Consider the following 16,524-nt stretch of genomic DNA (forward strand, 5'->3'; position numbering starts at 1 on the left):
AACGAGCATACATTTTCTTTCTTGCTCATTGTTTGACTTGTGTGTGCCGAACTAATTAGGATATTCTAGAACTTATAATCTGAATGTATATCGAGACAACATGTTGAACGTAATTTTTTAATGTGATAGGGGCGCCTAGGATAAACCCACTCTTCCCAAAAAGCCTACCCGTTTATATATCTACTAGTGAACCATATTTAAGCCTATTTCCCTTTCTTTGTTTTACACCTCATAATTAAACCCGAAGCCTTTCTTTTTATTTTTTCTCTCTTTTCACACCCTTGCAGAGACTTGAGATCTTGTATCATTGTTTTTCCACGAAAAAAAATCAATGTTTCAAAAAAAAAACAAGTTGTTCACTGTTTCGAACAAAAAAAACCTTTGTTAAAAAAAAGGGGAATGAAAAATCGATCGTTTCAACTGTCTTTCATCTATTCTTTTTTCCTTGTTTTGTTCTTCATTGTGCTTCATGTTAAGATCTCTTGTTTCAGTATTTTAAACCTTTCTTTTCGACCTTTTCCCTACCTTAACCTAAGCCTCGTTACACCTTGTTTAAGGACCCCTTGATTATTGCATTATGTTCATTTTTCATAGTGGAGACTTGATTGGATTCCAAGCCTATGGTAATATTTTGGTTAGTTTCGATTTGAGCGATTTTATTTACTCCAAACACTCTGAGCGGATATGTGTGAATCTTTGTGAGGTATTGAGTCATGTTTCATTGAAGCTGACAATTAATTGTGATATATTGCTTACTTTAAATTTTCTTGGTTGTATATTTGCTTGATTGTAACTTGAATTCGACAAATATCATGGACTTAGTTCGATTGGAAGTCTGAGAAATAAATTGAAATTGAAGATGGCAACTTATGATTTTGATATGTTAATTGATGAATGCTTGAAGACAAGCATTGAATAAGTGAGGGGGAATTTGATAAGTGCTTAATTTAGTTAATATTTTACTTTTAAAATACTCCTTAATCATTGGTTTTTGTAGCTTAATTGTTTGTTTTGATTCATTTTCTATGCAGAAAGTCAGATTCTGGAAATTGTACAAAAAGGACAAAATTCTCCAATTTTTTTATTTTCGGAATCAAAGCTAGATGGAATTCGGATTTAGATTAAACTCAAGTTTTAGGATAATATTTTAAACATTATATTTTATCTTTGTTTTAGGTATTTTATTTTAAATAGGTTTTAGTATTTTAATTAAGTTTTAGGATATTATTTTTATATTTTATATTTGTTTTATGTATTTTAGTTTAAATAGGTTTTAGTGTTTTAATTAGGATTTAAAATATTATTTAAAATATTATTATTTTTTAGGTATTTTAGTTTAAATAGTTTTAAGTGTTTTAATTAGGATTTAAGATGTTTTAGCTTGTTTTTATGAATTTGAAGGCTATAAATACCCTCTCAGGGTAAGCCTAGAAACATATCTCTCTCATCTGAGAATAAAATCTTCTTTTTCTCTCTAGATTTCTCTCTATTTTTCACATACTTTTCAATTATGCTAAGTATGACTTTGGTCATGCTTAGCTAAATTTCTTTCAAGCCAAAGACTGAAGCGAATACTCAATTCCAAATGTGAGAATTGTAAGGTACTTAAATCACTTCCAATTTTTCTCTCTGTTTTCTGAGCTTACTTTTCAAATCAAAACGATTCGACATTGGTCCGGATATTGTTATGGTTAACGTTTGAAGAAGGATTTGCTTATTGAAGCATATTCGACTTCCCGAGAACACACTTAGAAAAATTATTTGCTAAGAGGAAACTGAGATCGGAATCAGTTGTTGTTGAAACGACACAATCCGAGTTGGCAGGGAAGAATTGTCCTTGTAAGCCGACATGAATCTTGAAGTAAAAATCTGTTTCGATGATCCGAGGAATTTGAGGCAAAGCTGAAGTCTAAGGTTGCTTTCACAATAAGTTTTATTTATCCCAATTTATTTATTTTTTTATTTAATTTTTATTTAATTTTTATTTCATTATAATTCTTTAAATAATTAACCCCCTTTTATCTTTATTACTATTTTTAATTCATTATTTATTATTTTATTATTTTCTTTTTTAATTTATAATTTTTTTATTTTTTATACCTTTTCAATTTTACATGGAATTCTATCTTTTCATAAAATCAAGAAACAATTTTACTAAATCACAAAAACCATAGGCCCTGTGGATCGACCCTGCTTCTCTATACTACATTTTCTTTCTATTTAATTAAGAAGCCGAAATTATTTTGATAACAAAATGACAGTTATCAACTAAGGTTAGATATGAAGTATGGATGATTCTACAAGCATTAGAATGTTGTTTAGACCAATTTGGAAATGTATAAAGGTTAGGGGACTAAATCGCAAAGTGTAGAAAATAAATGATTTGATATGGAAATTGATTGGAATTGATGTAGAAGCTTAAATATGTTGTTCGAAACTTGAACTTGAAGTTAAATGGCAAGGGACCATTTTGGATACTATGACAACGTTAAGATGAATTATAAGACAATTCATTTTAATGGTTATATTGTGAAAATTTGCATTTGTTATGTGAATATTCTTTGAATTGGACACTAAAAGATTGGAAATACTGAAAGAATTTTAGTATTGAAAAAGTATTGAAAGAATTTTTAGAAATTTTTATGATAATGTGCGCCTATGTTAGTAAGATTACTAACATATAGGTTGAAATATATATGTTTTGTAAATGATATACATGTAGATCGTGAGCAAAAGATCGAAGCGAGTTAAAAGCTAAGGGAAAAGTTCGAGAATAAAACATATTGATAAGAAAGGTTTGCTAGTGAGGCATAAGTGAGTGCATTCTTCCCTATATTATTATATATGATATAAGGAAGACTTGCAATGAGTCAATCTTGGATGTTTTGGAAATAAAAAGAATTGAATCGCAATATGATATTTTCATAATGTTTTGTTAAATGATATTTGAATTATTTCGAGTATGAAATGCTCAATGTATTATTATATTATATTTTGACATAACTATCGATATTGATATTTTTGATACATGATTGATATATGATTTTGATAAAAATGTCCATTGTATGTACATTGAAATTGTCTGGTATAATTAGCATGTCATAGAAATGAAATTGTCGAAACGGTTTTTTTCCGGGGATGAGATTTGAAAAACCAACACCATTTTTAATTATCTCTTTATGATTGATTTTTAATTAAAATGTGAATGTGATTTAAAAACCTCTCGTTTCAAAAAATTTGGGAATTCCTTTATGATAAAAATACGATTCGAGTCGCCACCAATATTTTATTAGGGTGTGATTGGGCACCCAAAAATGTGTTCTCATTTTAAATAAAAATTAATTTTAATTAAAACAAAAAATAGAGGTTTGCGTTACCAGAAAATGAGTTCGGGAGTCGGTTACGTGTGGGGAGGGATTAGCACCCCCATAGGGCCCTAAATCAGTACCTAGTAGATTAATTAATTATCTTTGCAATAAAATGTACAAGTTCAAATTTAATTTGATTTATGATCCCCAACAAAACAATATATGAATTTTACAACCTTCAAAAGCACTAAAACATATTAAATTAAAATTACCCTGCCTTTTAGAAAGATAAAGAATATTCGATTATTTAAAAAATATCGAGATCAGATCTTAGAGGTCTAACGATCTTTTCTCGATAAACTTAAATAGCTGAACATTTCTTTTTCTTACATTCCCAAATTTTAAAGTGATAAATTAATTTTAGGTGTTATTAATGGGATAGACTTTCATTTTAAAATTACCAAAAGTAACTTTCTTATACGTTAAGACAATCACTTTACGACAATATTAAAATGCTCGAATATTACCCTTAGTCAATTTATTTTGGTTCGAGTCAAGAGATACTTACGAGGATATCATACAGTTCTTTCGAATTGAAAAGTACATGAAAATAATTCTACATGCTCCTAATCAAGTAAATTCACATTGCTTTACACGTATTAAATTGGTAAATATGAAACACTTTTGCAAATGATTATTACTATTATAAAAAGATCTAATATATCATACGTATCCATAATGATGTATTATATATAGAATATAGAAAAAATCCCTAAATGAACATAGATTTACACATATATTAATTATAATATGGAGTACATGTACAATAATTAGTAAACACGAAATAAACTATATGCACAACATGTAAATTTATTTTACATAAATATTGTCACATGAAAACCACAATAAGTTATGACACAAAAATGGAATAAAATATAAATTAACATAATTACCAACATTGAAATGAAAAATAAATCCCTACACATGTATAGGATTATAATGAAAAAAATTCAAAATGTAAAAACAAAAAATAATTAATCTGACTACAACCAGAGATCAAAATAAAATATGGGTAAAATATGAAGATAAAATTAAAAGTTCAGGAAACATGGATTTTGAGGACTAAAATAAACTAAATTGGAAACATACATGACTATCTCGAAAATAAACCCAAACACACTCAATTAAATTACACCGTTTCATCCCAAAAAAAATGAATATTAAATTAAAATTTAACCTAATAGCTAAACCCAATTAAAGTGTACTGCCACCTTACTTTTCTCCACTCACCCTTCTTCACTTTCACACATGATCAAGAGTTATAACACTCTTTACTCTGGCGACAAACTCCACACCGGCTGGGACTCAACAGCACAAGTAACTTCGCTTTCTCTCCCTAGCTTTTTATTTTGATTTTTTATAGTTTAGTTCCCTGGTTTTTTCGTCTGTTAAAAAACCGAGCCCCTCTAAACTTTCATATACTCGAAATTGTCATAACAAATAAATAATAATACATTGAAAAATACTCTGATTTTTATTGCTTTTTTGAATCTCCGGGGACGAACCCTTTTACAACATTTTTGATTCGGTTTTTTAGCCCCCTTAACAAACTATTTTTCGCCCCATTTCTCCGATGAAGAACCCCTGCTTACCATTTGTTTCCCTATTCTTGCTTACCTCTGATTGTTTGAATGGTTTCCCTTCCCCCTGATAATGTCTGGTTTTCACGGAAATTCCCCCCTCCTTTGTTTGAATGGTTGTTGTCCTTTTATAATGAAAAAAAAAACCAGTCCCCTGCCCCAATGGTTCACAGGTTATCTCCACTATCTAATTGAAATATGTTGATTTCAATTGAATATTGGTAGTGGAGTCATATAGTGGAGTGATGGGTTAGGTATATTTTATTGGGTTAGGTTTAGTTTGTTTATTTGTGGTAATTCACGTAAGAGGAAAAAATGGTATTTTATTGGGGGTAGTGGATTACTTAATTAATAGAGGAGGGAAAAAAATGATAGTAGGGAACTATGTGGAAAAACGAGGTGTCTTGTATTGTTGGTGGAGATAGTGCTTGTAGTGGAGCATGGTGGAAAAATGAGGTGTCTATAGAAATATTAGCAAATGTATTAGGTACATAGCACAACTGATTTTGGTGCTTTTATTCGTAGTTGTACCGAGTACATAACCGATGTGATTTTGGGCTATTGCACTTCTAAGAGTGGAATACATGATGCAATTGACCTATGCATTATGATATTCCCGATTATTGGTACAATAATGTTGTGTTTTATGGCATCTGTTAAACTTTACTATTGAATTATATGAATATGAATCACTTAAAGAATAATTGATATCTTATATACGCAATACTTATATGATTTTATATATCTTACAAATTTTAAATTCTGAAATTATAATATTATATTATTGGTAAATAAATTGTTCAGTAAACTTGTGTATTTAAAAGATGTGGAAGTTTTCAAAGATTAATAAAGTATGTGAATAATTAGATCTGATAGTGACATTTGAGTCAGATTTAGAAGATTAAACGACTAATAGGCGGGAACTCGTACCATCGAGAAGTACATTGAAGATACAAAAGATGAAGTCACATGGCAGTCAAGACGAGCAATCCAAAAAAGCAAGTCAATGTGTAAAGGGAGATCCAGATCGTGTAGTCCAATTTATCTTAGAAAAACTAGATCTTTACTAAATTTATTAGGAGAGAATGTCTAGGATCGCGATCTAGGACCCAAGTTTCAGACGCACATAGCTACCCAGAGGGATTATCACAACACATCGAGTTAAATAGGGATACCGAGGTTGGTTGGATCTTTCTTTCTCCTCGAAGACCCACTTCAAAAGGGATTGATTCATCAAGTAAATAAAGTTGTAATCAGATTAGGATCAAAGAATTAGAGGTAGACTTCATATTGTCTTAAGACTCTAGTGTGTAGATAGGATTTTTAATCTTAGCCGATGAGCTAATAGAGTTTTTGTTTAATTAGGACACCATCAGAAATAGGGGTTCAATAATAAATTGAGGCCTATCACCATAATTGGGACAATTATTATGATTAAATAAGATAACGTGAGAGTGGCTCAAAACTCTATTGATGTCTCTTCATTATGGTCTTCTCTTTTTCTACTTTTGCTCGTTCAAACAATCATGCCCTTCCAAGCCACCTAGGTAAGTTTTAGGTTTTACTCATTCATTTGCAGGCTGGCTTAGACATGGAACTTGTGCAACAGTGCCTAGGCAACATGGTTTTCTAGGTCAGACTCTGACCCCATGACACCCCACCCATTAAGGTCTTCAACGTGAAATTCGAAAGTTAAAGAGTTGCTTTGATATCTCTTGTCACGAGGCTACTATCCTCTTCCCAAAAATATATCTTTTGAGAACAGAAAAATTATCTTATTACATAAGATAATTACTTATATAGTAAACTAATAACCAAAGCATTGTTATTACATTAGGGGACAATGGATTGTGGTTTTAGGTTATCTCCTTACGTCTGCTTATTTTGTGCATCTTGTCTCCTTTCACATACGTGTGCGTGTGTGTGAGTATTGTTTAAACCCCAATTATAAAATAGAAAACTAACAACAATCAGGGACAACAACGTTCAACAGAAACCAAACATTTTATTCAATAAAAATGGAATCGAAATGCTTGATAGAACTGTTTGTTTTCTTTTATTCCCTTAATAAGAGAAGCATGAGCAACACACTCAATGTCCGAACTCCTTGGAGTTGTCAAATCTCGGAAAGTTGAAGTTTTTGAGATGGTGCTTTGTTATCTTCATCCCATTTGGTAGTTTTATAGAACCAAGCATAAAGTGTGAGCTGCATCATGCCTGACAGACATCCCATTACATTCGGAACCTACGATTGTATTCAAAACACAAGAGAGTGAGCACCTGAGGAGAACATAACACTAGAAGAAGGGGAAGGGGGGTATTGCAGTGGATCTTGTAGAGAGTTACCAAGACGTTAATATCAAATTTGAGTAATGCATAAACCATCCAAACAATTCCACACAAGACGTTGAAAAGGGAGAGGGTAATGGCATGTACTTGACGCTCTTAGTCTTAATCACAATACCCTGCCAAAACGTCTACAAATCATTACATGTTGTCTATACTCATTACCTTTTTTTGCAGCTAAGGGAAAACAAATTAGAAACACGTACCATGACCGTCAATGGTGAAATGTACATCCAATGTTGAAGGTAACGGCTAATATTCCAACGAACATGGTCCTTCTTTTGGTGTTGTTAACACAAACAAAGTAATCGCAATTACTGCCGCCATGAAGATGGCTTCGATCATACTACATAACATGATTTTTCTCTGCAAACAAAACGGAAATTATGTAGACTCACTTATCTTAGACAGGATAAAATGGAAAATGGTAAAAAGAAAGAAACTTACTCGCTTCTTGTTGTCGGAGTAGATAAAAAAGAAGATTATATAGATGGACTCAATGACGAGGCTAATGGAATTGATGGAAATGATTAAAAGGCTGTCGGGATGGACCATGGGGAGACCATAGAAAACCCACATCATGCAATTCAACACTGTTGCTAGATATGGATCTGGCTTGAAGTCTTGAACTGATTTAGCTTTCCATATTCTAATGAATGTGGGGCTACTCGTTAAAAAAAATAAGAACAAGAATGTTAGAAATCAATTACCAAGTTATAACAGTTAAAAGCATCAATTTGGTAAGTGTAGGCCTACACGGGGGAGAGAAACAAGAAGGACACCAGATTTCCTGAATAAAAAGAAATAACATGCTAAAAGTTAGAATTTAATGCTATATATATTCAGCATTTTATTTAATGGTAATTTTAGGACGAACCAGTGATCCCAACTATAGTTCTTATCGTTTCTGTGCTGATCATTTTTACTGCAATTAGCTCGAGAGACTTTTTCTGATTTTGGAATACAATGCTTAAAAATGTTGGATATGTGATAGAGTAATGGAGCAATTATAAAACACAAATAAACTTAGCATTGTGACTCCAAAGAAATCACCACCACACACAAAATATACTTCACCTGTCCACTCCGGCGCCCTTAGAGAGTTAGTAAAATTTCAGCAAGCAGATCTCATAATTAATTTCCATGGCATTTACAATCCTTTATTGCACCAGGAATCAACAGATAATAAGTCTGATTCCAACAGAAGGCCCACGAACAACTTTTCTTATAATGAAAATAACTCCACAGCTAACTTGTAATAATGACATTTAATCATAAATTAGTATGGTCTAAGCTCACGATTGGATTAATTATAGGGTTCATCATGGACGGTTAGCCGTACCGTTTAGTCTAAACGATCGGTTAATCGTTATAATGGTTATGAGATTTTTCTAACAATAACATAATCATTAAGAAATAGTTAACCGCTAACGGTTCGGTTACGGGTTAACCTATGATTAACCTATTATAATTATTTGTAAAAAAATTCATAATAATACTACAAAAAAGTGTAGTACTTAACACATACTTACATTGGTCTAGGTGAATAAAATAAAAAGTGTAGTATTTAACACATTATGAACATCTCTCAATATCTTGATACCTAACAATAAACACATATTGTATTTGTATCGGTGTAGTATGTTTATGTATTTTTATCGAAATAAAAAATAATAAAAAGTATATTTGAATAACTTGTGTACAAATTTTATTAAAAATATATAAAATTAGTAATAATAACAAATTATATTAACTTATTTGTGTAAAAATATAATAAATTAGAAATATAATCATTTTATTATCATTTTATTTATGTATTACGGGTTTTAATGTTAATCACTATATAGTTTTATTATAGTAGTCATAATTAAATATACATACATATACATACATTAGAGGTTAATTATTGCTTAATATTTATGTTTTGGGTATGGACTATAACTATCATTAATCAGGAGTATACATAGAGAGAGAGAGCAGGATATAATTACACTGTGTAAAACTCTTTTAGTTTTATATCTTTTTAGGATCATTAGATTAAGGGAAATCAGAGGTTAAGATTAACTCTTTATTTTTTTTTCAGTGAATATCTTCTCATTTTCTGATAATCTCACCATTTAACTTCTCTCGTCCAATGGTCCTAAAAAAGTTGTAAAACTAAAGAATTTTACACATTGTAATTATATCATTCCCATATTCTTGAGTCCTATGACTATTAAAAGTTACAAAATGGTCCTCGATTATGGGATATTGCTTTGTTGTGTCCCTCGACTATTAAAGTTACAAAACGGTCACTCACTATTCATTATGTTTCAAACTCATCCATTTTTGTAATAATTTGATAGAGTCTGAGCTAGACATTAACTTACTGACTGAGATATGATAAATTAATCTCAAATCTCAAATGACTATCATATAAATTAACATGTTAGCGTCAAACTCAGATGATTGTCAGTTTTTTAACTGAAAATGACAAGTTTGAAATATAATGAATAGTCGGGTTACCTTTTTTGTAACTTTTAATAGTCAAGGAACTCAAAAAAAAACAACATCTTATAGTCGATGGATCTTTTGTAACTTCTAATAGTGGGGGATTCAACAAAGCAACATCTTATAGTTGAGGGACCATTTGTGTACTTTACCAATATATATATCATGTAGTTTTCGGTTAAGTTTATATAATAATGTTAAGTATATGTATATGATTAAAATATTAATTAAATGTAATAAATAAAAATTACTAATATTATTAATATTTATCCTTTCAGGTTATACAAATTAAATTGGTTTTTTTGGCCTAATAAGCCATCCAAGTTTTTTTATTTAGGGTTATAGGCCACCCACTTTTTATTTTGGGGAATATGTCAAATGTTATAGTGTAGGTGACGAGTTCTCCTGAATATTAATTTTTTTAATTTTTCCCAATGAGTGGACCCCCCATGAACCATTAAATTATTGTAATAAATGGGAGCCTTTACTTCGAAGAGATGAATCCATTAAAAAATTTAAAAATTACAAAAATAATTTAAGATTTCAATTTTAAAAAAAATAAAGGAATTAGTCACCTCGAGGTGACGTGTTGTTTTCAATTCAAAAAAACTAGTCGTTTCGTAGTTGTTGGTCAACAGACAGCTATAACGGTCACAAAGGCAACGATCACTTGGAACTCGTCACCTCGAGTAACGAGTTCCGTTTTGACTTTTAAATTCCCTAGCAATTTATAGCCATTGGAATTGGGGATATAAATAGGCTGGGTTTGGGGTTTTGTTTTTCACCATCCCATTTTCGGAAAAACAATTGTGAAAAAATCCTACTTTCTGTGAAAATCATGAAAAATGGCTTCAAAAGAAGAAATGTTGTGCCTCGACAACGTTCATATTTCGTCGATCGAACTTTGACTAGAAAAAAACAGAGCATTCATCAGCGCGGGATGACATACGGAGATCCTCATCAGCAGATGATGATATATCTTCAGTAATTTGGTCTATTACAACCACATCTGTACGTGGCTTTAAGGTGTACCTAGCGTTGATTGAGGCTCTTATCGAATGTTTGGCGCCCAAGACATATACATTCCATTTACTGAGTGGTGAAGCGACGATTACTTTGAAAGACGTCGCAACACTTACCAACTCGGTGTTCCTGTGAATGGTGCCCCCGTAGTGAGGTAAAACAATTACGACCCCACGATGTTGGTTTATGATATTTGGGAAATGTGCTACCATCCAAGGTTATCAAGGGCTATTGGATATGGATGATGTGGTTGGAGTCTGAATCCCAAGTGACTACTAACTCTACTGAGTACAAGGTTATTTTTACGCCCCAAGCATATCTTCTCCAATTGATCGAAGTGGTACTATTACCGGATAAATCCAGTATTTTGGCACACACTCGGTATTTGTCAATATTAAGTGACTTCGCTGAGTGTCGCAATACCAGTTGGGGCTCGGCGATGTTAGTCTTTTTCTATCGGGAGCTTTGCAAGGCTACAATTGTTCAGCAGGGTCGAAAAGTCAATGTAGTATGCTGTCTAATATTGCTACAATCCGAGTCTGATATCGATTCCCCTTTTTACACTAATTAGATCAGCCCCGGTCGAGTTTCCTCTTGCTCGAAGGTAATATTTTAACTTCAATTTTTTAACTTTTTTTAATTTCATTAATTTTTTATATGTTTTTAATTTTTTTTATAAATATTTGAAATGAGACCATAAAATAACCGAGACGAAATTATCGGGTGCCACTACAAAAATATATACAAATGAGGATCGGCATCAAGACTGATATGTGGTATATATTAGTTTTTTATTTATTTATTTTTAATTTTTTAACTTTATATATTAACAAGGTAGTATTTGTTCAGTTATTTTTTAATTTATTGATAATGTATATACATCATATAAATGTAATTTTTGGAATCTTAAACCTCTAAAATGAATAATACTCTTTTTTACCACTGGAATTATTTAGTAAAACCTTTATGATGGTACGAGCAGGCAGATTAGTGAAGCGAGTTGTTTGTTCGATTGTTTTTTTATTTTATTGATAATATATATACATCATATAAATATAATTATTCGAATTTTAAACACTTAACAAAATAATACTCTTTTTTATCGTGTAAATCATTTAGTAAAACCTTTATGATGGTACAAGCAAGCGGATTAGTGAAGCGAGTGATGGTTATAGCTAGCTACCCACATTGTCATTATGATCGACACAGTTGACAGTTGTAGCCGTTGGTCACTTAGTGGCCCACTCATTCAACCCCATGTGAACACTTTATTACACTTTCTTAACATCTAACCATTACCTGTATACGCTGTTCATGGCCAATGTCCAAGCCGTCTCTATTCTGGTTCGTACTGGATCTCATTAGGTTTGAGAGTAAATGTTCAAATACTTTAATAATTATTGATCTCTGAATTTAAAATTATTATCTTTTCAACCTTTCTTCATAACATAAACATATGAAAATTAATCGATGTATATATTATGATAAAACCAATCATAATAAATATGAAAAGTAATCATTATTTAATAATGATAAATCGTCAAAAATAAAATATTATATGTAGAAGCTTAATTAAATTAATTGATAGGTTTAAATCTTTTAATATTTCTTTAGTTGTGATCTTTCAAGAAAATAAGTTTGTCTTTGCCTTTGTGAGACTGTGACGAGTTAAGAGTAATACAAGTTAACATATTTTTTGGGATCACTACCTTATTGTATAGAATAAATATTATTCCAATCTTTTAACTATTCATAATTCTACCCCTCCTCAAATTAAAATACAACTTATGATATTTACATTTTAATACATGTAAAACTTATAACATAATTGATCACTTAATTTTGTATCATATTTTATGATAGTGTTAATATTATATATACGTACCTATAATTATATATTTTAATCCAACATAATATTCATTTTGTATTACTGATGTGTAATCAACTCAATCTACTTCAAATCTGAAATGAAAAGGTCCCTTCTAATAATTAAACAAGAACTTGTTAATAGCAGGTACAAAAACTCCAAACATGTCTTTCACTTCTGTCCGCATGCGTGCTTTGCCACCTTGCACGAAAATTGTATGCTTCATGCATGCATTTTCACCCCTTAGCATGGCAAGTTGTTTCTTTCCAATATTTTAGTATATTTTGAAGATATACATTTGCACGTTAGTGTGCAACACCTCCCTTATCGGACATTTGTTTCGACCATTGTTTGAGACCTACATTTAATGGAGACTAATGCATTGAACATTAGGTTTTTTTCGCTCGTCAAAAGTTCATATTAAATATTAAGAAGACTGAATAAGCCTACAATCTTGTCCAAAGAAAACATTAAAGCACGCCAGTAGAAAGAAACATGAAAAATTAACAAAATAAAAGACGAATAAAACACTCAACACCTCCATCTTCGAAAAAGGCCGCACCTATCAGAACACAAACCGCATTTAAGCAAGCTGTCAGATCCGAAAATTCCAACAAATTGCATTGTTTCGGTGTCAAGGAGCCCGACAAGAAGAATCCCTTCGAGATATATATATATATATATTGTTCTGGTCAATTTTTGGTGATTTGCCTCTATAGTTTAGAAGATGAGCCTTGGTTGATATTTTTGTAGGAGAGGTTAGTCATAAGATGAAGAAGAGTGTAACACCTTAGATCTAATTAGGTTAATGTGTCACATTGGGTTGTTGGTGCAACCATTAAACTTAAAAGTCTTTTTAATAACAATTTAAAACACGATATATTTTTCAATATAGGCATCATAACAGTTATGAAGTACTTTTACAAATCAAAGCTCGATGACACTAGTTTAAATAAAAAAGTACAACTCAAGTTTACAAATCTAAATACATCAGTTAAAAGTGTATGAATACACATGCCCACTAAAAGTAATAGTATAGTACGCTGGAGGGGATGCTAGAAATCTTGTTGTGATAATGCTCCTCAAACGTCTCAAGCTACTAATCTGTAGGGTGTTCATTTTTTGGTTTTAACCGAATTAACCAACCGAATCAAATTAGTTTGATTAATTCGGTCGGCCACCGAATTAGTTCAATTAGGAAACGGTTACTATTTTTCAATATTTTGTTAACGGTTAATTCGATTGAAAATCGAATTAAGAAAAATTATTAAATATTAAATATTATATTTATTAAATACATATTTTAAGCTCAAACTCATTAAGAAGTAAGACCTAATTATTTTTAACCACACTAGACTCATTAAATTATCAATACCTAATTAAATTTTAACCCAAATAAAAAATACTTTTATTATATTCAAATTAATCTAATTAAAAAATATATAAATTTTTTTGGTTAATTTGGTTAATCGACCGAAATAACCAAACTTTATTTGATTCAATTAATATTTTAAAAAAATCGGTTCGGTAAACATTTAAAGAAAAAAAGTTTGGTTAATTCTGTTAATGGAAATTTGGTTCGGTCGGTGGCCGAATTAACAATTAAACACCCGTACTAACATGCAAATGGAAACATCCAAACATTGAACATACTCAGACATAAAGATTTTATGACTCTACGTTTTGTACTCATGATCACTTACTACAAATGTGCTACTCAATGTCAGCTAACGATAAACAATCAAAACATAAGGTACTTGGTCCCTTATGACCTCAAGCACAAGTTCAGCAGTGTTGTATAAAGCTCCAACTCATATGCCCACTTGAAGATATCTAAGATGAGGTTTGGTTCACATAGCTCAAATACCTATTCGTGTATAAAAATAGGCATCATGGTGTACTTTGGAGTAACACAGTGTCACAAAACTTACACCCCGCTATCCCACTAACTAGGGTACTTTGGATGAGACATGTGTCGATTTTACATGGTCGGTACCTTAGAGAATCCCTGAGTACTAGAATAACTTATTACGTACGATAAACAATCAATAAATGAAATTTAACTTAGGCGTTCTCAACATCTTCATGGAGATCTCTACCCTTTAAGTCTAAACTTGGGATTACTTAACTTTATCAGGTCGGTTACACAACCATCAACTCTTAAGAAAGCCAAATGTCTCCAAGGTCTCATATCTAACTTTGAGAACTTCTTTAGAGGCTTTCGTAGGGAAATGTTATGGTGGGAGAACCATGACTAAATGTTTCTTTAAAGTTGACTCTCAACTTAACAAGGATCAAACAATGATTCTACTATCTCTTTGTACTTGTAACCCCGATATCAAAGTAACACTCATGCTAACAACTTCTATTAGATCGGCTATCGAGACTGGCCCAAGTCCTTGATGAATATATAAGGCAAACCTTGTCTATCCCACTAAGGGACACCAAACTAGGCATTTGGATCCTCATGCCAGTATTCAACACGAATATTCTTCCTCTATAGTTGACTTGACTCAACGAAGGAATACACAATCTCATGTCTATGAGCACAACATAAATAATTGAAATTGTTATAATGTACCTGACATTTCCTTTGTGTCATTAACCTCTTGTCCAAGCTTCAAAGTGATCTGACAAGCTGGATCACACATAGCTAAATCATGAACATGCTGATCCACTCTATCAGTCTCATATCTAATCATAGCGTTGACCCCTCTCTGTGTAGACTCTCCACCATATTAGTCTATCAGGGTCACTCTATATGGTCAAGTTACAATATCTCTATCCGGATAGGGCATTCCCTCAACACATGCTCTAAAAACCTGCATTTATAACACCTCCTAAAGAGTCTAAAGTATTTATCTTGATTCCTCTTATCACAATGCTCACACTTTGGATATCCCAATACTCTATCAGATCTTCCAAAGCTCGGCACTGAATATGGAACTGGCGGTCTCTTACAAGATCTAATGTCAAATCTTTGACTCGGTTGGAGTGACTGATCTGACATCACTCTTCTCTACTCACGAGAATCTATAATCCTCTTAGCCATAGATTAAGATAGATCTACTGGTACACATGTTATCATACTTAGGGTATCTGTCTCACCCAGTAGACTCGTCCTCATGCTCTTACCCTCCCATGACCTTAGCTTGTCATGCCAACACTGAGAATACTTTGGGTGAGTCTGACGCCAACTGTGTATGGATATCAATATGAAGCCCCTTGAGGAAACTCTAGCACCTCAAGGACTTAATCACAACCATCTCTGAAGCCTAACAAGTCAACAGAAGAAAATCTCTCTTCTACTCAAACACTGAGTGATCTCCTTGAACGAGCTGATAAAACTGTATCCTCAACCTATTCATGTGCTTCACCATTATATTTGCCTCTAAACTCACTTAGGAATTGATCCCACATAGGTACTTTAGTAGTATAACCATCTCTAAAGTATCTTAGTTAATAGCGCCAACCTTGAGCAAGACCTTAAGGTCCTCATGGACTCTCTCAACCAATGATTGGTAGAAATTGGGTCATCATCATCCAAACTAAAAGTCGATTGTCTTATACCTTATTAGTCTTTGTAGTAGAGACTCTAATGGTGCTATTACACTAGGGTTCACTGGTGATAGTCTGCACTATAGGAATAGTGTCAACTACCTCTCTAAGAGTGAAATTCAAATCTCTAAAGGTTGGCTCAACGACTCCTGCACCAATTGGAACACATTAATCCTCTTCCCCAAGCATCAACTCCTCACTGACATCATTGGGACGAAAGTCATTGCCCTCCATCCTATCCTCGAGACTAAGTTTGGAACCATTGACCATCGTAAAATCTCTAAAAACATTG

At 32.0% G+C, this 16,524-nt stretch overlaps 1 pseudogene; it reads right to left on the reverse strand.

Moving 5' to 3' along the window:
* Positions 1-7,014: 7,014 nt before the first annotated feature.
* On the reverse strand, positions 7,015-8,214 carry LOC120167115 (annotated as a pseudogene).
* Between the last annotated feature and the right edge of the window lie 8,310 nt (positions 8,215-16,524).

The sequence above is a fragment of the Hibiscus syriacus genome, unplaced genomic scaffold (assembly GCF_006381635.1).
Source record: "Hibiscus syriacus cultivar Baekdansim isolate YM2019G1 unplaced genomic scaffold, ASM638163v2 tig00111662_pilon, whole genome shotgun sequence".
NCBI classification, from domain to species: Eukaryota; Viridiplantae; Streptophyta; class Magnoliopsida; order Malvales; family Malvaceae; genus Hibiscus; species Hibiscus syriacus.